This window comes from Canis lupus, chromosome 13, assembly GCF_011100685.1.
Source record: "Canis lupus familiaris isolate Mischka breed German Shepherd chromosome 13, alternate assembly UU_Cfam_GSD_1.0, whole genome shotgun sequence".
Taxonomy (NCBI): domain Eukaryota; kingdom Metazoa; phylum Chordata; class Mammalia; order Carnivora; family Canidae; genus Canis; species Canis lupus.
In genome coordinates, this window is record NC_049234.1 from 41478890 (window position 1) to 41485146 (window position 6257).

Sequence of the window (6257 nt, forward strand, 5' to 3'; positions counted from 1 at the left end):
AGAAAGGGGGAGGGAGGAAGGAGGAGGAAGGAAGGATAGAAGGAAGGAAAGAAGGGAAGGGAGGAAAGGAGGGAAGAAGGAAGGAAGGAAGGGAAGGAGGGAGCAGGGAGGGAGGGAGGGGGGAGGCACCTGTCCCCAGGGCTCAGGGGTGGAGGAGGCACCTGTCCCCTGGGCTCAGGCCTGGAGGAGCCACCTGTCCCCGGGCCTCAGGCCAGGAGGCACCTGTCCCCGGGGCTCAGGCCTGGACACCTGCGGGGGACCCAGGGTGCGGAGGCTGTGGAGAGAAGGGACACCTGGTCCAGGTTTAGCAGGAATGCGTCCCGCGGAGCTGGTGCAGCCTCAATGCTGCAGCGGGGCCACCAGGCAGCCCTGAAGACCCGACGGGTCCCTCAACCCCATCACCCACAGGTGGCTTCGGTGGCCGGGCCCGAGCTCACAGGAATCCTTCAGGGTGGTTGGGCCATGCATCTCCTTAGCTCAGAGATTTCCTGTCGATGATTTTCCATCCACAATCCCCCCACACCCAACCCCGATGACATCATTTTAACTTAGTTTCCTCCTTAAAGACTTGTCCACATCCTGAGACACTGAGCTGAGCCCTGAGCTGGGGACAGGTGGGCAGGCTGGGCCAGGAAGGGGGCCACGGAAGCAGGCTCACAAAAATCCCCCAGATGCTGAGGTGTAAGGAGCCCAGACATAAGGCAGCAAGCCAGGCCACCTGCCCCGGGTGTGGGCGGGGAGGGCGCCTTTTTATGACAGTCGCCTGTGACCCACGAAGCATAACCAGACCCCATCACCGACCCTATCACCAGTCCTCCCTCAATGGTGAAACAATAGGTGCTGTTGCAAGGATGGAGGTTCCCTGGTTGGCTTCCAATAGAAGCCCAACCCTACAGGCCCTCAGGGGCAACATGTAGGGACCCCCTCACTCCTGAGAGCTCTCTATGCATCTTTGCTTAATAAACTTCTAACCCTTTGCTCAGTCCCGTGTGTGGGTGACATTCATTCTTCAACTCCTGAGATGAGAACCAGGCTCTCTTGTATCAACACCTCAAGTCATGAATTTTGGGGAGACACCATAGCCCCTAATACATGGCATAGGCACTGCATCGGGCCCTGGTTTCAGAACTGGTACCAAAGGCCTGTGCGGGGCTTCCCCTCTTTCTTTTCTCCTGACGGCCTCTGGTCTTGGATGAAGGCCCACTCTCAGGGGGAGGGCAGTACAGCAGGCCACCCTACCAGGCTACACTTCCCAGTGGCTTTCTTTGGCTCAGAGTTTTTTTGTTTTTTTTTTTTTTTATTTATTTATTTATTTATTTTTGAACATCTATGAAAATATGATTTACTCAAATCAATAGTTTGCCTCATTTTACAAATTTCCTTGGAGGTGATGGAATTCTAGAAGCCTGGTGATCACAGTACATGTAGAGAAAAGAGAAAATGGGCCAAGTTACCCCCGGGCTTCGGTGACATGATCTGTGCAGGACCCGTAAGCATCAACTCATTTCCTACAAGTATCTGAGGGACTAAAAGGGAAGAAGAAAACAGAAACTGCATCTCTGATTTCAGAAATCTTCATTTTGAGCCTCAACAGCCTTTCCCCTCTGGGAACAGGCAACTGTGTGCTGTGGTTGCCGCAGCTGGTCCTTGTAGCTGGCAGAGGATTTGGGCAACCATGTCTCCTTATCTCAACCCATACTCACTAATTCATAGAGGACCCAGGTGTCTGGGAAATTCAGATTTCCATCCATTTGCTCATCAACCCCGATGGCAGACCAGCACCGTTCCACGGGCATCACCTCCTGGGTTAGCACCAGGGGGAGTCCATCTGGTTTTACTTTATTCCTGGAGTTTATGTATGCTTCTGTGTTTGTGTGTGTATGTTTACCTGCCTCATGCTTTCCGATGCTAAGACAGGATAACGGGGATCCTTTGTAATGGAAAAAGAAACAAACCAAAAAAAGCCCAAAAATCTGTCCAGAGGCCAGAGGCATGAATGTATTGTGTATATTCAATAATAAATACAGAGTTGGCAAAGGGGAACAGATAGGTTGTTCTTTGGAAGTGCTCCTAAGGGCTCAGCTCTGGGCACATTTTACAAATCACTGATCTTGGAAGTGCTGCTGTTAAAATAAATGAAAATCTCCAGTGAGTACTGGTAAAGCTTTTCTCCCTTGTTTCTCATCAGAGGCAACATCCAGAAAGAGAGCTGGGCTCCTCTTGGACTTGCTGTAGAGCTATTTTGACAGATTTTGCTTTTTTTCTTCGTAGAGTCATTGTTCTTGCCTTAATTATTATTATTTTTTTTCCACCACTGTGGCTTGGCATTTCTTCCTGCAGCACAGAAAACAAATTTGCAGAGAGAACGGTCCATTAATCACATTGATCCTAAGTCGTTAGCAAGTGTTAATTACATAAGAACAAAAAACTTCAATGCGTCCTATCACTAATCATAAAAACCTCTGCAACACTTTCTCTGACCACTGACACTTGCTTCGTTTCTGTCGTCATACGGCTGTCTTATATTGTATTTGCGAAATAATTTAAGTTCTAAATCTCAGCCTCTCCTGATACAAACGGTTTCTATTTCTCCTGTGGGCTATTTTCATTCATTATTTCCTTTTGCATTTGGCTATTAATATTACAGAGGTTACAGACAGCTATTCCCCGATAAAACAAATTTTAATTTTAATAGCAGAGGTTTCACTCTATTGGGAAAACTTAATTAATCGTTTAATTGTTTCAAATCAGGCAGGTCCCTCTCTTCAAAACCTCAAATTGTAGAATTGAAATGAATATTAATCTATGCCTTCTTCTGTGTTAAATCCTTGAGAAAAGTCCAATTAAATAATCATTTTGTTAAATATAAAGATATAATTGAAAATTACTGGTGGAAGCAGCCTTGAATCTGTAAATACACACACACACACACACACACACACACACAACTGAAACACTGGGAAAATCATAAAAGCTGAAAGTAAATTTTATTCCTCATAAAAAGTATTTGAATGATTTGCACTTTGTTTATTTTTCCCATGTGAAATGAATTTAAGTATACTAGTCATTCGTTTCTGATACAAATTCAAATAAAAAGGATTGGATGTTGTATCATTCTTTTCATTCCTATCTGATTAAAGCATCTTTGGTTTGCTGAATTTAATATTTTATCTGTTCCTTCCTTCTTTCCTCCTTCCTGTTTTCCCTTTCTAACTCTTCCTACCATTTATTTTTCTGGTATTTTTCCTTCACTTTTGACCTTTGCTTTTTTTTTTTTTTTTTCTACTCTTCTTATTCTCCTTAAATGATTGTGTTTTGCTTTTTTTTTTTTTTTTTTTTTTTTCCATTTTCCCATTCTCACTTCCTCTGTTGTGGAAGTTCCTCTCTTTTCTCAACAATTTTTTTTCTAGTGCTTTCTACATTTCCCTGACTTCCTCTCTCACTCTCCCATTTCTATCATCCTATAATATAAAATAATACCAAGGTTTTATTTACCCTGGCCTCCCTGTAATGCATTATTACTGCCCTTTCTCTCTCTCTTGTCCCTGAAATGATTATTTTTTTGTACCGGCTTTTACAATTCATTGCCTAGGAATATAAAATTCTGATAGGTAGGGATAGCATCATTAGTAAAGTCTGTGTAATGTTTAGAATGTCATGAGTGGAGAATAAATCTTGAAGTTTAGCAAGGGAACTCCCCACCCCCACTACCAATCTGAGCAAAAGACAAATTTACCAGAAATATTTTTTTAGGCTTCATTTTACAATCCATATGCAGTTACATACCTTGAAACAAGGTCTTCTAAGATTCTTTTATTTTCAGACTTCTCTTTTCTCTGCTCCACGAACCATGTAATAACAAAACAAAAAACCACAGAAGGGCGTCTAACAACTCAGGCACTAGCTTTCCTGCAAAACAAGGAAGCCAATTTTATAAAAGAGGGAAGAAAAAAGAAGAAAAAGAGAGAGAATGAAGTGGAGGGGGGAGGAAGAGAGGAAGGAAGAAGGAAAGAAAAAAAGAAGAAAGGAGAGGAAGGAAAGGGGAAGGAAGGAAGAAAATGGGGTGTCTGTGAGGTTATGAAGAATTAAGCCTGGAAATGTTTACATCTGGAAGCTTCCGATTTAGGGAAATAAGTTCTTTTTTTATGAATATGCCTGGTTGTTAAATGTTCTCATTAGATAGATTGTGGTCAATGGGAACTAGATGAAGCCAAAGTAATGGAATCTAGAGGAAGGCTGAGCCTTTGTTTCTGGCATCTCTGTGAACAGGCACTTGAGTCTTCTCAGTTCAGGTGCTGGGTTGAAAGTAGTGAGCTCCTGAAGCACTTGTATTATATACTGTTAAAACTCACCTCTGGTGTTGTGTCTTCATTGACCAAACCTTAGGGACTCAGGTACTCGTGACGCTGAGGATTCCGAACACGCAAGGAAGACAGTGGTCCTAAACGTTCCTGGTTATTAGAGGAACATGAAATCCTACTTGATTCATTGCCGATGAAGTTTGGTAGCTTAAAATATGTATGTGATCCAAAGGAGAGAAAACAGAAACAATTTAAGGAAAATATGTTATTGAAGAGGTTACTCAACACCGTGTTTATAAAAAAACTCATTGTTTGCCTGGATTTGTCATGTGTTAGCCCTAACTGTAATTTTAAAATTGCATCGATGCAACCAGGGATTCTATGCCCTGGATCATCACCAGTACCAGCAACTCTGGGGGCCCATGATGATGGCTTGCTATCATCCCCAGATACAACCTTGATTCTTTTCATAGACTTTATCCTGCCCATATTCACGTAATATAAAAATAAGTCTAAAATCTAAGGTCTATCAGCGGTAGCAGGAAAGAACAGGACCAACAGTTTTAGGAGTTTTTGTTAGATACTTCTTAAAGAACAAAAGATAATAGAGGTATGATGCTGATTTTAATGGGTAGTGGTACAAGGATTTTTTTTCTTATTTTATACATACGAAATAAAGTCTAATAATCTTGGTGTCAACAGGGGTACAAGAAACCAAGCACGCAGTGATAAATAGGATTTCATTTAAAATTACTCAGATACAAGAAAGTTGACAGGGCATGTGAGGCGGGAGGAAAGAGTTATTGACTCTGAGATGGAAAGCACAGAAGACAGATTAAAATAAAATTAAATGGAGAATATGAGTGATATATAACATAGTTGTCTACTTTTAATGTGTTTGTGCATAAATACTGGAGATAAAATGAAAGTGCTGTCTAAATGTATACCGCTGTTAAAACAACACTGAATATTTATATTGCTGACACTGTCTATATATATAATTTAAAAATTATAACATCTGAAAATGAACATGCAGTTTTACAAAATACAGTCATGCAAAATACATGCATTGCAAATACATATATGTGTGTATTTCAGACGTAGATTACATCTCGGACATTACATTTTATCACTTATTTTATTTTCTTATACCCCTTGGCTGGTTAGAGCAGAATAGTTGGGACAGAAACAAAGATATTTCAAAAGATTGTTGTCTAAATTAGGTAAATAAGCCTCCAATTTCATAAAAATCATGTACACAGACTTAGGCTTTTATTCTGTGATATATGAAAAAACAACAACAACAAAGTAAGCACCTTCTCTTACCTCTGCTGTATCTTTGAAGACAAGATGGACAAAATGAAATTATCTGTTACTATATTTGCCAGGAGATTAGAAATAAAATGCAAACTATTAGTAATCTCAAATATGGGTAAATATCGAGGAAACAGATACAATTAAGCACAACTACAGTCTCCATAGAGATTAATTTAGCCTGGTAAATTAAAATTGTGACTGGGTAAACCTATTGACCAGAAATCCCACATCTAAGAAGCTGTTCCAAAGAGATAGAGTTTGAGAATATTGTTATATACACACCAAGATATTCATATTAGCTTTACATTTAACAAGAGATCTAACTGTTCATCAATGACTTATGATATACCTCAAATTATGAAATATCATAGGGTCATTAGGAAGAACAATTACCTCTTTATTTACTGATGTGAGGAGATATTCCTTAAATTGCCAAAATAGAAAAGCAAATGGCAAACAATGCATATATGTGATTCCAGTTTAGCAAAAGTACAAGACATAAGCATCATATGTATACATTTACGGATATTTCTATGAATATAAAAAGTGTGGAAAGTTATAGTAGATACTCAATAGATGTGTACTGAACTTGTCTAAATTTAAACCTTAGATTTCCTCCAGACTTTAATTTCTGATGCT

The 6257-nt window shown here is 40.3% G+C and overlaps 1 long non-coding RNA gene across 1 annotated transcript; it reads right to left on the reverse strand.

Annotated features, from left to right (window-relative positions):
• Positions 1 to 1894: 1894 nt before the first annotated feature.
• On the reverse strand, positions 1895 to 5297 carry LOC111098464. The gene is made up of 3 exons (XR_005368361.1): positions 4353 to 5297; positions 3787 to 3909; positions 1895 to 2334 (listed from the first exon to the last, which is right to left on the reverse strand). It is a non-coding gene; the product is annotated as an uncharacterized LOC111098464 (long non-coding RNA).
• Positions 5298 to 6257: the final 960 nt, after the last annotated feature.